Consider the following 19,419-nt stretch of genomic DNA (forward strand, 5'->3'; position numbering starts at 1 on the left):
TTTCAGTTGCACCCATGTTGAAGACAATTGAAACATGGCCACGTTGGGTTTATGCTGAATTAAGATATTAAAGTGTTTTTTTGAACCCTTCTTGATGCTTGGCTCTTTTTGGATCCTCTTTTTTTTTTTTTTTTAAATCGTTGAGCCAGTCTTTTCTAGGATTACCCCTCTCATAGTTCAAACTAAAAACTTTCTCTTTCCTCTCTGTATGAAAGCACCACAAATTATCAAAACCTTTAATGTTTATAGTTTATTAAACTTGATATACCACTCTGTACAAACATCAAGGTGGTTCATAATAAAAATATCAACAGATTCACATTTCCCTTCTAAAATGCCTTAGCCATGCTAATCCGCAACAGCAAGGCTAGAAGCTGCTACACAGAGCTGGATCCTATCCCACCCTCCTATGAGGTACAGTCACAGTGTTTGTCAAACAAAACAATCACCCAGGCAAGGATTAAGAGAAATTAGCAGTACTCTGTAAATTATCAAAGTAAATACCTTAAATTGTCTAGGATATGTCCATTTCCTCAAAAGTTTCTCTCCTGGTCAGGAGCCTGCTTCAAGAGAGAGAGACAGCCACCCACCGCTGGTACCTTTGAACCAGCCAAGCTGCTCTCTCCCATGAGAAACCAATCTATTGCATCTGAATTGGCAAGTAATCCAATTGCTTTCTCATGAGTAGCTTTGAGTCTTTTATATCCACAAATTGGCTTTGGCATTAAAGACTCAGACCCAGAAAACACCTATGTGTAGCTGTGGTATGGTATTCCTATAATTATGTGATTTTACATATATTTGGAGAACTCAGTAAAGGTGATTTCCATGTGATTCACTGCCTGAAAACTCCCTGTGTGAAAACATGCTGTAATTGCCATTTTTGTACTTGTAGGATGTTGCATTATTCCATGTGCTAGAGGATTAGTTGAACACGCAATCGAAGCTGCTATTAGCAAGAAAGAACCTGCAGGACAATATGTCTTGTATGAGCGTCTCATGACAAAGCTTGCCAATGAAACTGAACCAATAGATTATCTTTCTATGCATTCCTCAAAATGCATGGCAGTAGAAGAACTAACTACCATTTAGCAGTATTATATTCATAACCTTACTATTGATGCTTCTATAGGAATAGATAAATAACTTAGCTACACAGGTTGGATTACGCTTTATTTTTTATGCTATATTAATCAAGAATTAATCATGTACGCTTAACATATGTAGTCTAGCTTGCTGATGTATACCATTTGAACCAATTTCATTCCTCTCCAGGTTTGATACAGCCCCAAGAGGGGTGATTGTAACCTATATACGACACCGTGGGTTGGTTATCATTAAAGGGAAGCCCCTTTTCCCCCATTCATTTTGTATACATAAAAACCTTGGTATAACAGTTCTCATTGTGGCCTTGTCATTTACAAAACCGAAACATCAGGATCGCCCTTTATGCTATGCCCCCTTTCAGGAACCTCTAGGTGCCCTCTGAAATGGATGGCCACATATTAGAAGTCCTACATGTGCTGGCCCTATCTATAGGCCCAGCAAGAGGGGAGATGTAGAAAACTGACGTTACTTGCCTTTGGGGAAAAACAGGTCAAGAACTACTACTACTACAAATCATTTCTATAGCGCTACCAGACGTACGCAGTGCTTTACAATTAGCTTGCTTTTTGATAAATAGGTCTCAATAAAAGAAATCCTAGCCTGTCTGATTGAAAGATTGCAGTAACGCAAGTTGTGACAGCCTGAGGCAGTTACTGAAACTGGGCACTGATGAAAGAATTGGCAAAGAAGGTATAAGATGCCAGGTGGACAGGCCAAAATGAGAAGTTTGCGGTTACTGTTTTCTGTAAATGATGGAAAGCAGTAGGCCAGGTTCAGGGGAAAGCGGAACAGTAGAACAGGTGGACCGAAACCTGTGGTCAGTAATGAAATTGCGGTTGAAAGTAAAGAAATGCTAATATATTTGCTATAATTGAAAATAATAGATAACAATGTAATGGAAAGAGTATATAAGACTGACAGCTGAATAATCTTATGGAGAATCTTGTACATGCATGACCCATTTGTTTCGCTGTTGGATCTCCCTTATGAGAAACGTTGATATGCTTGTACAGCTGATGTTCCTGTAATTGATCTTATACCATTTGCTTTTGGTAAGTAGAAAAATAAAAGAGAGCTGCTTTCTCATAATTACATCTTGTCTATGGTCTTCTTGTTTATTCAGAGCAAGTGCACAGTTCTGGGGGAATTAGGGAGTCAAGGAAAGATAAAAGTAAAATACTATTGCAGCCTTAGGGATCTCTATTCTTCCCTAGATAAATAGTGTCTGGACCACTGTATTGGGAAGAGTGGAAATACCCTTAAAATAAATAAAAGACAATTGGTAATAGGTAAGAGAGCTCTTCTAGTACCTATGCACGTCTCTGTTTATTTCAGCATCAGTCACAGGGATGCTGTGACTATCAGACCACAAAATATTCTGTTTGTTGAAGTTCAACTGCAAACACACATAACTGCCTTTAGGCCTGCACTGAATAGGATAAATACAAAACTTTCTGTAAGATCAGGGTCATGCTAGTGATCTGTCTGCGCAGAGCTGGGACCATGAGATCAATGTTTGTGCTGACTGGGGCTGCTCCTAATCTGTGCACTTCAGAGCCAGGCAGAAGTAATAACAGTGACCTTGGCAGGAGAAACTATTCAATCTTTGCATTAAAATATATATTTTTAAAATTTTAATTAGTGAGCTTTTGGGATGTGCTGTTCTGAAAACAACATAAGAAATACAAATATTTCTTATCTCATATTGTTTAATTTAAAAATGTCTATAACACTAGAGGGAAATTCAAACTTTAATTGAATAACAATTCCATAAACTGAGAAAGTTTGAATAGATAGTTTGCAGGTGTCTCTCAAACATCGAACTTTTAAACAAAACGGAACCTCAAATCTCCCAATAGAGAAAAAATACAGATGTATCAAGAGCCCTCTATCAATTTAGGAGTCTGTTAATATCATTGGTTCCAGCAAGGAGACAAAAGGGAAAAACCAGTCAATCGCAAAACTCACTATGAGTGAGAAAATCAAGTGACTTAAAAAACCCTTTTATTCCTTTGCTAATTACCTAATGAGAGGCATCAAACACCAAACTGCATTAGACTGAATCAAACTCAAGTAATTAATAGAGACTGCATATACCTGCCCCTATAGAACCCCCTAACTCCACCATGCCAAACTGATAACTTCAAATTTTATCTAAATCCATATGGAAAATAGCAGTACTTAGCTTAAACACTTGGGGGAGAGAGTCCCAAACCGGTACCGGCAGGGAAAAAATGAATCACCAGTCTCTCGTTTCCTGGTCCCAACCTCTTATACTATCCTTCAACAAGTGCGCCTTGTTTCACCAGTGCTATGGCTGCTTCAGGAAGGATGCAAGAAATAATCCAAAAAAGTTCAACACGACCAAAGAACCCGAGCCCCAGTTGCTGAAAACACAAAGATGGCGCAGAGGGAATTGACTACGCTGACCTTTTTAAATCCCAGAGTATTATGGGTCAGCCAATCGAATTGGAGGACACCACCCCCTATCAAGACGAGAGGCCCCTCCTCTGAAAGTGTAGTGAAATTGAACTAATAATAAGCATTCCATTCAACATTTCTGTTACCCTTAGGTTCTACTGTATCAAGTGAATAAATCCACCGTTGTTCCTTACGCCACAAAATGGTATCACTTGGTCTATGACCATGCATTGTAGTTGATCAAATTGATGTTTAACCTGGACACAATGTCATGTCATTGGTGCCTCTAATTTCAAATGTGTTACACAGTGTCGATGTTCAATAACTCTAGTCTTGAACTGACGCGATGTATGGCCCATGTATAGCAAATTACAAGGACAGCGAAAAATATAAATCATGTTCTTGGATTCACAAGATGTAATATATCTCAAGTTGTATTTTTTACCCATCGACGGCTCAAAATGTGAGCCTTCCACTGAAAGGGTGTGAAATAGCTATAGACTAGGGCAGAGGTCCTCAGACTATGACTATGGGTTTTGAGCAGCTCACAGAGCAAGCTTTAGTTTTCTGCTACCTCTGCTGTAGTTTTTCTGCATCATTAAAGAGCCACAGTGTGGTGTGATGATGGGAGGATCGTGTGCCCACAGCAGGGCCTATTTTTCCCCTCACACAGTGGCAACTGCAGCAAAACTAGTGTGGTTCTCACAGGCCATGCCAGCTGAAAAGGAAGACTGGGGGAAGGGGAGAAGAGGGAGGTAAGAAAAGGGGACTTAGAGGAGGGGTAAAGAGAACATGAAAAGGGGAGAGAGCAGATGAAATAGGATATGAGAGAGCAAAGAGGCTGAGAGCTGAGTGAGAGGACAGGAGGTAAAGAGAGCCAAAGAAAAGGGGTAAAAAAGAGGGAGCGGAACTGATAGACTGGGATTACATGGGAAGGGGAAGATCTGAGTGGGAGGGTGCACCTTATACACATTAGGGTGTAGGAAAGACAACAAGAGTTAGCTGTGCCGATATTCAGCTTCTGGCCAGCTATGTTTGGTGGCCAAATATGGCCACGTCAATAGGTGAAAGATCTTTGGTTGGTTCCAACTTAACTAGCCAGAGCTGTTTATGGACTTGGCTAGTTAAGTTCAAACCAGCAAAAAATAAACCAGACATTCAAACGTTTCCAAACCTTCAAAACTACAGCCCGTATAATTTGTTATGCAAGTTGCTACAATCATATTACTCCATTGTTGCAGCATCTTCATTGGTTTCCTATAGAATTCAGAATAAAATTCAAGATTCTTGCAATTACACATAAAATCCCACACACTGCCACTCCTTACTTGGCCTCTTTGATTACACCTCACACTCCTTCTCGTATTCTTCATTCACTTACAGATAATAGACTAAGGCCTACTAAGGCACAATGGGAGACGACACTACAGAATGACTCAGGGACGGGGACCTGCGATAATCGTGGGGATGGGGACAGGAACAGAGCCCACGGTGACTGGGTGGGAACAGAGCCTGAATGGATGGGGTGGGGATGGGGACAGATCCCACAGGGGCAGGGATGGGGATAGAGCCCGTTGTTCCCAAGTCATTTTCTACTTTGAAGCCTGTTAATGAACTGGACTGTTATTTATGTTTGAGTGATGCAGAAGATGATATTTTAATTTTTTGGAAAAATAAGCAAACATGCTGATCATAACTAGCAATATTTGCATGGGGGATCCTGTACATTCCTGCTACCATCATATCTTCTAAGAAGACATCTTCTATTGCAGGAAGGACTGTGGAAGACAGGAGAGCTAGACTGAATCCTGAGATTGCTGATGACTTATTCATTCACAGTTTTAAAAATCATAACAGTGCTTTATAGGGCATATTTATCCCTCACTAGGGCATACAGAACGAGTTGTATTTTGTATCCCTGGATATTTTAACATGGTGGATTAGGATTCCTTGAGGTAGTAGAAGTCAGTTATTGTTGGGGTTTGAAGGGTAGAGAGTGAAGTGGGGATTATTATATTTGCTTGTTGTTATTGTTTTTTATTTATGATTTATAAACAACAGTTTCACAGTTGTTCCTTTTTATACTTTAATACAAATATTTAAATATAAAATCATAAGTGTTTGAGGCTTCTGTAGATGAGGACGAAGCCCATGGGGATGGAGATGAAGACAGGGTTCATGGGAATGGGATGGGGACAAACTTTGAACCCATGTCATTCTCTAGTCTACACGATTGTCTGTTCTTTCTTCTTTCTTGAACCTGCCCTCTAGAACTCACTTTCCCAATATCTGAGGTTGGATGATTCCTATGCCTTTTTCTGAGTTGCCTTGAAAACCCATTATTTCAAATTAGCTTTTGGACTATGATGTCCTTCTGGTTGGATTTCTGCAATGGGGTGGGGGGGGGGGGGGAAACATATGAATGTTTATTTTTAACAAAAGTGTTTTTAGAACTTAAATTAGTTGTTTGAATGGTGTTGACTGGTCTTGAGTGAGTGTGCTTTATTTTATGGTGTTCCTATTAGGTAGGTTTGGTTTTATGTTTATTTTTTGAATTGTAAACCATTTTGATTTGCACACATGAGAAACAGTATAGCAAACCTGATAAACGATATTCAAAACCGGTTACCGGAAACAGCCCAACATTGAATATCCAAGCTCAGCACCCCCTACGGAAGGCAACCCAGCTACCTCCCATGGTCTGAATATTGAGCACATTAGTGTCTTTAGTTACTTTAACACAAACACAGGTACTACAAAGTAATCATGATGAGGAAATAGAAAAAGACTCATCCTCCTTACAGAAATCTAATAATTACTGGTAGCTGCACAAGGAATCTTTTACCAGTTTCCAGAGTCAGACAACCTAAAATCGCTTATTCAACCTCTCAGCAGCTGCTAATTTGAATTTACAGATTATACAAATAGAATTCCACCAAAAATAGTTTAGACTCAAAATATCCTGACTGGTAAAAGTTGCCAAAAAATGGGGACTTGATAGCAAAGTCTTTATCATCCCTGATTCATATTAAATATGAGAGACACCACTCCATATACAGTTTGGCTGATATTCAAGGTGATTTAGCACAAAAGGGCCCTCAGAACAGGAATAAATGAAGGTTCTTTACTGCGTGGACCTGACACGGGCCATGTTTCAGCATCTGTACGCCTGTGTCAAAGGTCTAATTGGCATATCCTAGAAGGGCACCAATGCTTTAAAGACAAAAAACTGACTATAGCACACACTTGCAATAAAAACATCAAAGAAATTATAGTTTTTCTGCCGTGCTAGTAGATGTACTAGTCATAGCTACTTGCCTTGGTCACTACCTATGTGGATCCTGTTCAATGTGTTCTTATCTATGACCATCACCCATGTTATACATCCAAGGACAAAGAAGATTTATGCTCTGAAACAGTTATCAGATTGCAACACTGAGGGAGTAGTGAATATCATAGTTTACCCATGTAATTTAATATATGTGGGCAAAACAACACGAAAAGTCAAGACAAGGATGATTGAGCACAGATGCAACATCTGAAGAAGGATTGTCACAGACCCTGTGGTACAACATTGCATGGATTTGTCACATAGTTTTTCAGATTTAAAGTTTGTAGTTTTTAACGTCGCCAAACTATCACATGCATGTGATAACCAGGTGGTGGACCAGGCTCGTAGGGACTGGTTAAATATTTAAAATTTATGCATGTCCTGGCCAATATTCAGCTGAGACCCATATAACTGTCTTATACGTGACCTGGGTGAACATCAGCAGGGACCTGCATAAGATTTGGTGGCAAATAGGTTTCCAGTTAACGCCATAGTTTCAGTGTTGCACTCCCTGAATGATCTCCAGATTCACCTCTTCCACACTACCAATGATCTTTTGCACTTTCCCATCCCATATTCATACCAGGCACCGTATTCACCCCTTCAGTCTCCACCAGGGATGCCAGCTCACCCCATTTTCTCAGGGCAGGCTAATCTAGTGATTCACAAATCTGGTCCTGGAGCACCCCAGCCGGTCAGGTTTTCAGGACATTCACAATGAATATTCACTTTTTGCAAATCTCTCTCATGAATATTCATTTTAAAATACTAAATAATTGATTTACACATAAAATCATATTTAAACACTTTAATTGATGTATTAAACTCATATTAAAAACTAGTTGAACCACAAACCATCTGGTACGGTGAACTGCATTATTATTTCCTGTATAAATCATAAATTGATAAACTCTATTAATTCTGCTATCAGTAATTGTATATAATCTAATGTCCTTTAAATATATTCGTAGCAATCACAAAGATGAAACATCCAGCAAATGTCCCATTCCATCACTGCACATCGTTGACATTCCTTCACATCATATCTGATGCCGAACTGTGTCAAATCTTCAACCTTGCCCAAAATCCACAGTCCAGAGAACCTTGATTCCAGAAGTATTTGGATCTCAATTCACAATAACAAAGGTTTCTTACGCTTCATTAGTCTCCTCATTAGTCTCAACACAATCACGACATGGCATCTTCAGGAGACTAAAACTAAAGAGAAGCAAAACTACTATTAATGATAAAACAGCTGGCAATCTGTTCTTTAGGCATCTTTAACAGTTCTCTTAAATTTCTGCCCCTAGTGTAGGCAAATTTTGGTATTGACTCAAATCCATTATGAAGAGATAAAATATTCTAATGTTTAAGAATTATTTGTTGAACGCGATTAACATGCCTCTTCTTCCTGTTTCCTCCCATCTAATAACCATTGTCGATTTGCATTTTAGCTCATTTGTAACATTTGTGAACTACTTTCCTCAGGTACCCTATCAAAGGGGTGGAGCCATATGTGGTGACCCTGCCCATAATGAGTACCGGCACCTTTTTTTCTACAAAAAAAGCACTGATCGAATCCAAAGAAGCTTAGGGGAGATGAGGTAGAAAAGTCAGTGCTGGGCAAACTTCTACGGTCTGTGCCCTGATTGAGGGTGAATAGATTTGGTTGGGATGGAGTGGAGCTTTTCAGGGACTTTGATAGCAACATCAGAAATTTTAGAACAAGGCCAGAGCCAGGCAGACTCTATGGTTTATGCCCTAAAAAAGGAAAGGATAAATCAAAATCAGGTATACATATGATGTATCACTTCATACCACATGCAGTAAGTTTATCTTATTGGGAAGACTGGATGGACCATACTGGTCTTTATCTGCCACCATCTACTATGTATGTAGTTACTCCCATCTCTAGGTCATTTATTAATATGTTCAAAAGCAATGGTCCCAGCACAAATCCTGGGATGCTCTATCCTGTAATCACAAGGATGAAAACTTTTATAATGCAATATAGCATTCCTGTCAGTAGTCTTTGAAAAATCTGAGTGTCCAATCCAATTGAGGGATATGAAATCCATATATCCAAAAAATCAACTGTAGATCCTCCAATATGCCAGTCTAAAATGGCTGCCACGACCTCTCGCATATTCAGAGCACATTCAAAAGCATGGATTAATGAGACAAAGCCAACATGGATTTAGTGAAGGGAAATCTTGCCTCACCAATCTATTACATTTCTTTGAAGGGGTGAACAAACATGTGAATAAAGGTGAGTCGGTTGATATTGAGGGGCATAATCGAAAGGGGCGTCCAAGTTTTCATGAGGATGTCCTGGCAGAACGTCCCCAACCAGGGGCGTAGAAACCCGTATTTTCAAAACAAGATGGACGTCCATCTTTTGTTTCAATAATATGGTCAGGGACATCCAAATCATGAAATTTGGTCATCCCTAGAGTTGGTCATTTCTGATTTTCGGCAATAATGGAAACCAAGGACGTCCATCTCAGAAATGACCATGGGAGGATCCAGCATTCGTAGTGCACTGATCCCCCTGACCTGCCAGGACAGCAACTGGGCACCCTAGGAGGGCACTGCAGTGGACTTCAGAAATTGCTCTCAGGTACATAGCTCCCTTACCTTGTGTGCTGAGCCCCCCAAAACCCACTACCCCAACTGTACACCACTACCATAGCCCTTACGGGTGAAGGGGAGCACCTAGATGTGGGTACAGTGGGTTTGTGGTGGGTTTTGGAGGGCTCGTTGTTTCCTCCACAAACGTACCAGGTAGGGGGGATAGGGCTGGGTCTGCCTGCCTGAAGTGCACTGCACCCACTAAAACTGCTCCAGGGACTTGCATAGTGATGGACCTGAGTATGACATCAGAAGCTAGCATGGAGGCTATGTTTTTTGAGGGTGGGAGGGGGTTAGTAACCACTGCGGGAGTAAGAGGAGGTCATCCCCGATTCCCTCCAGTGGTCATCTGGGCAGTTCGGGCACCTTTTTGTGGCTGGTCGTAAGAAAAGCAAACCAGGTAAAGTTGTCCAAGTGTTCGTCAGGGACATCCTTTTTTTTCTACTATGGGTCGAAGACTCCTAGTGTTAGACATTCCCAAATCCCACCTTTGCTATGCCTCTGACACGCCCCCATGAACTTTAGCTGTTCCTGTGATGGAAAGCAGTTGGGGATGTCCAAAATTGGCCTTCGATTATACCGATTTGGATGACCCTGTGAGAAGGACATCCATCTTCCGATTTGTGTCGAAAGATGGGCGTCCTTCTCTTTCGAAAATAAGCCTGATTGTGTATTTGGATTTTCAGAAGGCGTTTGACAAAGTACCTCATGAAAGGAAATTGGAGTCATGGGACAGGAGGTAGTGTCCTATTGTGGATTAAAAACTGGTTAAGAGATAGAAAACAGAGAGTAGGGTTAATTGGTCAGTATTCTCAATGGAGAAGGGTAGATAGTGGGGATCCCCAGGATTTGTGCTGGGACCATTGCTTTTGAACATATTAATAAATGACCTAGAGATGGGAGTAACTACATACATAGTAGATGGTGGCAGATAAAGACCAGTATGGTCCATCCAGTCTTCCCAATAAGATAAACTCACTGCATATGGTATGAAGTGATACATCATATGTATACCTGATTTTGATTTATCCTTTCCTTTTTTAGGGCATAAACCATAGAGTCTGCCTGGCTCTGGCCTTGTTCTAAAATTTTTGATGTTGCTATCAAAGTCCCTGAAAAGCTCCACTCCATCCCAACCAAATCTATTCACCCTCAATCAGGGCACAGACCGTAGAAGTTTGCCCAGCACTGGCTTTTCTACCTCATCTCCCCTAAGCTTCTTTGGATTCGATCAGTGCTTTTTTTGTAGAAAAAAAGGTGCCGGTACTCATTATGGGCAGGGTCACCACATATGGCTCCACCCCTTTGATAGGCACACCACATTAACCACACCCCTTATACCAGCCGCGGTGCATATAAATAAACATCATTGAAAATATTATACTAGTATAGTAGAAAAAAAATAACGTGATTTTTTTCATTATAAATAATTTCTGTAGCTGTTACAGCTCCAGTATACCCAGTGCAAAATAAGACAGCAGATGTAAATTCTCAAACTGGACATATTTCAAACACTAAAATGAAAATAAAATGATTTTTTCTACCTTTGTTGTCTGGTAACTTTGTTTTTCTATCCATATTGGTCCCAGTCTCTGATTCTGCTGCTCTCTATCTGTTCCCTTAACTCCGTTTCCAGGGCTTCCTTTCCATTTATTTCTTTACTTTCCTTTCTTCTTCATTTCTTGCCATACATCCATAAGTAAAAGCTGGGTCCTCCTCCGTGGAATTGACTGGAGGAGGTATAACGTGGATCCAGCTTTTGCCTATTTTCTCCATCCATGTGCAGTTTTTCTCCTCTCTTCCCTTTCCCTCATCTCCATTCATGTGCATCTTCTTTTTTCTTTCCTTCCCTCCATCCATGTCCAGCATTTCTCCTCTCTTCCCTGCCCTCCCATCCATGTGCATCTCCTTCCTCTCTTCCCTCCCCTCCATCCATGTCCAGCAATTCTCCTCTCTCCCCTTCCCTCCCCTCCATCCATGGCCAGTAATTCTCCTCTCTCCCCTGCCCTCCCCTCCATCCATCCATGTCCAGCAATCTCTTATCTCCCCCTGTCCCCCCCTACATCCATCCATGTCCAGCAATTCTCCGCTCTCCCCTGCCCTCCCCTCCTCTCCAGTGATCTCTTCTCTCCCCATGCCCTTCCCTTCTCTCCATGTCCAGCGATCTCTTCTCTTCCCTTGCCCTCCCCTCCATCCATCCATGGCCAGCAATTCTCCTCTCTCCCCTGCCCTCCCCTCCTCTCCATGTCCAGTGATCTGTTCTCTCTCCCCTGCTCTCCCCTCCATGTCCAGCGATTCTCCCTGCCCTCCCTCAGCTCGCCGACAGCCCTCCTCTCCGTTCCTTCCTGCCCCCCCAAGTGTCCTAAGGGGCTGGAGTCGGGATGCTGCAGAGCTGTTAGCGGGCATGTGACTGGTCCCACGCTGCAGTCTGAAGAGTGGATGACATCTCCCCAGACCAGTTACAGATCTTTGGATGCTGCATCCAAGAACTCAAACTGTACCAACTCTTTTATGAAAAGTCAGCACTGAAAATGCTTTAGAACTCCAATACACCTCCAGTTTAGAAACCAGAACAAGTCATAAGTACATAGGAAATAAGAGTAACCATCCTGGATCAGACTAATGGTCCATCTAGCCCAGTGTCCTGTTTTCCAAACAGTTTTCCAAGACAGGTCACAAGTACCTGTCAGAAACCCAAATAGTGGCAACAAATAGGGGCCTAACTCGAGCGAACTAACTGCGGGAGATCGACTGCATGAGGGCGGGGAAAACCAGTGGAGCTCCCGAGTGCTAGGAGCGACTGGGACAGGAGTGGAATCGCGGACGAGTTGCTGCTGGAGCAGCCGATCCAGACGGCGTTGCTCAGGCCCTTCACCCATCCCGGGGCCGCTAACCTGCACGAACTAGGCGCGGCGCAGAGGGGCCTAACTCGAGCGAACCAACTGCAGGAGATCGACTGCAAGAGAGTTGGAAAGCCAGCGGAGCTCCCCGAGTGCCAGGAGCGACTGGGGGACGGTAAGTGGAGACGGAGCCGAGGATCGGCGGATCTGCACTCCGGCTGCATCAATCAGCGCTGCGAGCCCGACGTGCTTCCCGGCAGGATCAGCCGGAAGAGAAGCGGGTCGAAGAAACAAAAAGATCCCAGCACAGTCCGATGAGCCCCAATCTCTCGAAACGCTGTGGAACAACCTTTCTAGGACCAAACTGACAGAAAAGAGAGAACACAATCATGAACTTCGATACTAGCCTCTTAGACTGATAAGCGCCGGATGCGAACCGATGAACTAACTCCACTTGGAAAGGACGGTGTTCTTCCAACTGTAATGCTTTAACTGCTTAGTAGGCATCCATTATCATAATATTACATCTAAAACTGTAAGTTGAACGCCTCTAAATGTTTGCTAGTTCTTCCACAGCAATTTAATGAAGCAAGATCTGCAACGCTTATTAACTGCTTATTAAGCAGCTCATACCATTTCACTGCATCAAAAACTGCAATCTAAATATCAGTTTAATATCATAATATTGCATCAATAATTGTAATTGAAATGCTTTTAAATGTCTGCTAGGTTTCCCACAGCATTTTTACTGGAGCAAGATTTGTCATGCTTTCAACTGCTTAATAGGCGTCTCATATCTCATTGTAATTTAAATGCTTTTAAATGTCTGCTAGGTTTTCCACAGCATTTTTTACTGGAGCAAGATATGTCATGCTTCTAACTGCTTAATAGGCGTCTCATATCACAGTATAATTTAAATGCTTTCAAATGTCTGCTAGGTTTGATAAGCCAAGCTTTTAACTGCTTAATAGGCGTCTTATATCATGAGATTGCATCTAAAATTGTAACTTAAATGTCGGTGAAACGCGTACCACGTACCTCACAGTACCATATTGAAACATGATTCATAACCTACTAAATTACCTCTAAATGCTCAATAGGCATCTCATAGTCTCACAGTCACATACTGCATCTGAACTGTAATTTGTTAAACGCTCCCTAAAAAACTAACACTGATATGAACCCCAGCAAATTATTATTCATAATTACATATTATCTTTCCCTAATCCACCACACAACCACAAACCCTAACATAGGCATCACTACTCCCACAACTCTAAAACCATCCACACAACACACACACAGCATGCCTCTCCAGAAATTAGACCATGGCATGAAAACTCTACTAGCCACGGTCACCATCAACAGGAAGGAATGAAAGGACATAACAAACTCATACTGTACATAAAGAAGACAGACAACTGATAAAAAACAGTACTACCTCAAACCTAACTGAACACCACCAACAAATACAAATAGGATACATCAATGCCAGATCGGCAGTCAATAAAACCACAACACTCACCGACTGGATTACAACTGACCATCTCGACTTCCTACTAATTAGCAAAACTTGGATCCATGATCCCAAAGATCCAATAATTTTAGAACTCTGCCCCCCAGGATACAAAATTACCCACTGGACAAGAGAAGGAAAAAGAGGAGGAGGCATAGCAATAATCTATAAATCTCAATTCAAAGTCACAACAACAGCGGAATCTATTCTCCCCCAACTCGAAATAGCCTCAGTCAGAATTAACCACTCCAACTTAAGTGATCACCTAAACCTAATCCTATTTTACAGACCCCCAGGCAACTGGCAAAACGCACAAATGCACTTTCTGGATTTCATATTGAATACATGTATTTCCACCTAGAACCTTCTCATAGCAGGTGATATCAACCTTCACCTTGAAGATACTAACTCAAGCAATGTACGTGAATTAAAGACTTCCTTCAACTATGGGAACTCCACTGGCCAAACACACAACCCACCCATAAAAAAGGACATACACTAGATATCATCACTCACAAATTCTCACCAGAACCAAATATCACACTAATAGACAAAAAAACGGACAGCTAGGCCATGGTCCGACCGCTACAGTGCAAACCTTTCCCTCCACTGGAGAACAAAAAAGACACAACAAAAACAAAAACAACAAACATATACTACGAGAGGCAAAATAGACCCACTAACATTCTGGCAGCAACTCTATACTGATGAATGGACAATACCTACAGACTCACCCCAATTTCTCCAAGATTGGGATAACAGATGCAGAATAACACTAGACAATATAGCACCTCTTCAAACCAGAACCTCACATAGAAAAAACTCAATACCATGGTTTAACGAAGAATTAAAAGAACTAAAAACACAAGTCAGAAGATTGGAAAGAGCATGGAACAAGAAAAAAGATGAAAACACACACAAAGAATGGAAACAACTACAAAGAAAATACAAATACACTATCAGACAAACGAAAAGGACCTATTACAAAACCAAAATAGGACCAAACTACAAGGATACACACAAACTCTTCTCACTCGTAAACAATCTTCTAAATACTACCAAGGTCACCTCCAACAACTCAGATACCCCATCAGCAACTAACCTTGCGAACTACTTCAACGAAAAAATCATAAAGCTCCCACTCATGATACCCACTACCACAACAGACTACACAAATATCCTTGAATGTCTAGACCCCAAACCCGGAGAATGCCCAGCAGATCAATCATGGACCGACTTTGACATGCTCTCATCAAAAGAAATTTCATATTGGCAAGGAAAATATGCCAAATCGCAATGCCAATTAGACATCTGCCCTAACAGTCTAATAAGATCCGCACCCAAACAATTCAAAACAGACCTCACAAAGCATATAAACTACAAGCTTCAAAATGGACTCTTTCCTACGGATAAAGGAAACATCCTACTCACTCAGTTACCAAAAGATTCTAAAAAAAAGCACAATGGATCTAACTAACTACCGACCAGTAGCATCTATTCCACTCATGACCAAACTCATGGAAGACATAGTGACGAAACAACTTACTGAATACCTAAATAAACACTCAATTCTGCACGAGTCCCAATCAGGATTTCAGACGAATCACAGCACTGAAACCGTACTAGTGTCCGCAACAAACTCATTCAAACAAGCAATTGCGACAGGTAACAACATCCTCCTCCTGCAATTCGACATGTCCAGTGCCTTTGACATGGTCAACCATGAAATACTAATACATATACTAGAATACTTCGGAGTAGGAGGCACAGTTCTCAAATGGTTCAAAGGATTCTTGACCATAAGATCATACCAAGTAACAACGAACGTGGACAGATCACCACCATGGATACCTAAATGTGGTGTCCCCCAGGGATCCCCTCTCTCACCAACATTGTTCAACCTAATGATGATACCTCTAGCCAAACTATTAGCCAATCAAAACCTCAACCCCTACATTTATGCAGATGACGTCACAATCTACATCCCATTCAAACAAGATCTAATTGAAATCACCAACGAGATCAACCAAAGCCTCCAAATAATGCACACCTGGACAGATGCATTCCAACTAAAACTTAACGCAGAAAAAACACAATGTCTTGTACTCACCTCACAACATAACACAAAAAACTTCAACGTCATAATCACACCATACTGTTCTCTTCCGGTCTCACAAAACTTGAAAATTCTCTGAGTCACCATTGACCGAAACCTCACTCTTGATACCCACGTGAAAAACACGACGAAAAAGATGTTCTACACCATGTGAAAACTTAAAAGAGTAAAACCTTTCTTCCCGAGATACATCTTCCGCACCCTGGTACAGTCAATGGTAATAAGCCATCTGGACTACTGCAATGCACTATACGCCGGGTGCAAAGAACAGACAATCAAAAAACTTCAAACTGCCCAGAATACAGCGTCCAGACTCATATTTGGAAAAGCCAAATATGAAAGTGCAAAACCACTAAGAGAGAAACTTCACTGGCTTCCACTGAAGGAACGCATTGCGTTCAAGATCTGCACGATGGTACACAAAGTTATTCATGCAGACGCCCCAATCTACATGCTAAACCTCGTAGACCTACCTCCCAGAAACGCCACAAGAAGATCATCCCATAAATTTCTCAACCTGCACTACCCCAGCTGCAAAGGACTTAAATACAAGATGATGCACGCCACTACCTTCTCTTACAAGAGCACACAGATATGGAATGCATTACCTACAGACCTGAAAGCAATCAAAGAAACATCTATCTTTCGAAAATCTCTGAAAACATTCTTCTTCAACAAGGCCTACAATGAGAACTTATAACCTCACTAAGTCCACTCAACTATGAACGCAACCTCCTATAATTACTCTAACAACTCTCTTCCCTCACCCCTTCCTTAATCGCTACACATTACTAACTGTATCTGATATCCTGTTATGACAATGTTATCAAATCTATGTAAGCCACATTGAGCCTGCAAATAGGTGGGGGAATGTGGGATACAAATGCAATAAATAAATATACTACAAATCCTAGGGCAAGCAGTTGCTTCCCATGTATGCCTGAATCGCAGACTATGGACTTTTCCTCCAGGAACTTGTCCAAACCGTTTTAAAACCCATATAAGCTAACTGCTGTTACCACATCCTCCGGCAAAGAGTTCCAGAACTTAACTATTTGTTAAGTCAAAAAATATTTCCTCCTATTTGTTTTAAAAGTATTTCCATGTAACTTCCTCGACTGTCCCCTAGTCTTTGTACTTTTGGAACAAGTAAAAAATCGATTTGCTTCCACTCATTCTATACCACTCAGGATTTTGTAGACCTCAATCATATCTCCCTTCATTCATCTCTTTTCCAGGGTGAAGAGCTCTCACCTCTTTAGCCTTTCCTCATACGAGAGGAGTTGCATTCCCTTTATAATTTTGGTCGCTCTTCTTTGAACCATTTCTAATCCCGCTATATCTTTTTTGAGATATGGCAACCAGAACTGAATGCAATTCTCAAGGAGCGGACACATCATGGAGCAATACAAAGGCATTATAGTATTTTCGGTCTTATTCACCATCACTTTCCTAATAATTCCTAGCATCCTGTTTGTTTTTTTGGCAGCTGCCGCACACTGAGCAGAAAATTTCAGCGTATTATCTATTACGACACCTAGATCTTTTTCTTTAGTGCTGACCCCCAAGGTGGACCCTAGCATCAGGTAACTATGATTCCCATTATTCTTTCCAATGTGCATCACCTTGTATTTGTCATCATTAAATTTCATCTGCCATTTGGATGCCCAGTCTTCCATTTTCCTAAGGCCTTCCTGCAATATTTTACAGTCCACATTCGTTTTAACAACTTTGAATAGTTTTGTATCATCTGCAAATATAATCACCTCACTCATCGTTCTGATTTCCATATCATGTATTAATATGTTAAATAGTTCTGGTCCCAGTACAGATCCCTGCGGCACTCTACTGTTCACCCTCCTCCATTGAGAGAAATGACCATTTAACCCTACCCTCTGTTTTCTGTCCAATAACCAATTCCTAATCTATAGAAGGACACTGCCTCCTATCCTATGACTCTTTAATTTTCTCAAGAGTCTCTCATGAGGAACTTTATCAAAAGCTTTCTAAAAATCTAGATACACTACATCAACCGGCTCATATTTATCCACATGTTTATTTACGCCTTCAAAGAAATGAAGCAAATTGGTGAGACAAGACTTCCCTTGGCTGAACCCATGCTGACTCTGTCCCATTAAACCATGTTTGTCTATGTGTTCTGTAATTTTATTCTTTATAATAGTTTCCACTATTTTGCCTGGCACCCATGTCAGGCTTACTAGTCTATAATTTCCCGGAACACCCCTAGAACCCTTTTTAAAAATCGTCATCAAGTTGACCACCCTCCAATCCTCAGGGACTTCAGATGATTTTAATGACAGGTTACATAATACTTACAGCAGATCAGCAATTTCATGCTTGAGTTCTTTGAATACCCTTGGATATATGCCATCTGATCCATGGCGCCATTTTTGTACCGGTGTGAAACGGAGACCATAAGGCGTCTAAGTTGCTTGGATGTGTTTAAATTAAGGATTTCCCCTGAAGCAGCTATTTATTGGTGAAACAGGGTTTCCCTGTTGGGACTTTATGGGACTTTGTAGAATTACATAACTGGATTTTGAGACTACAAGAGTCCGTGGAAGAACCATCATCCAAGATAAGTAACAATTTCAGGTTACTTCTAATTGAATACAGCGTCTCAACCTATAGATGTCTGTAAGGGTATAGTGGCAGAGTTATTATGAATTAAATACTGTGGAGTTTTTTTGGAGACATGATTAATGAGGTGCCCTCATTATACAAAAGGCGTGTCCTTTAAAAACGAGATGTTTCCAATATCACTGAGGTCTTTTTTTCTCCACTTTTTTCATTGTTGCCTGCTACATTCACCCACAAACACCTTGATTATATTGTAAAATTGTTGGAGAGTTTTTGATTTTTTTTTTTTTATTCTTTATTTATACATTTTTAACATCAATCACAAGCATTACATCTTGTTAAGGAAAAACAGAAAAGAAATTAAAATTGAAGAATCTTCTTCTGAAGAAAAACAATAGATATTCTTTCTTAGACCACAAACTTGTAGAAAGCGGGGTAAGAAAACAAAAGAGGAGTTTAAATCTTAAAGCAAATTATAAAGCATATAGCCTGGAACACATCACATCCATTATACTGTGAATTACATGATCTAAACTTCACACTGGATCTATTTGTTCAAAATTTTTTTAAAATCTATAAAAGATCGCAAATGTTCTGGTTCAAGAAAAACATATTTGTTATCAAGATATCGTATTTGGCATTTACAAGGGTATGCCAATAGAAATTTTCCACCTAGAGCTTTAACTTCATCTCTCAGTGCCAAGAAGGCTCGTCGTCTCTCCTGAGTAACCTTCACAACATCTGGAAACATCCAGAGTTTTTCACCATAAAATGGTTTAGCAAGATTTTTGAAATACAATTTTTTGAGCATATTTAAGTCTTGTTCGAACACTAATGAAACAAGAAGGGTTCGCCA

General features: G+C 40.8%; 1 long non-coding RNA gene across 1 annotated transcript in view; it reads right to left on the reverse strand.

Annotated features, from left to right (window-relative positions):
• Nucleotides 1–7,696: 7,696 nt before the first annotated feature.
• The window catches only part of LOC115472285, a 92,556-nt gene continuing 80,833 nt past the window's right edge, over nt 7,697–19,419 (reverse strand). Inside the window, exon 4 of the long non-coding RNA XR_003942496.1 lies at nt 7,697–8,077. This is a non-coding gene — a long non-coding RNA (uncharacterized LOC115472285). The remainder of the gene's footprint in view (nt 8,078–19,419) is intronic.

This window comes from Microcaecilia unicolor, chromosome 6, assembly GCF_901765095.1.
Source record: "Microcaecilia unicolor chromosome 6, aMicUni1.1, whole genome shotgun sequence".
In the NCBI taxonomy this organism is placed as follows: Eukaryota; Metazoa; Chordata; class Amphibia; order Gymnophiona; family Siphonopidae; genus Microcaecilia; species Microcaecilia unicolor.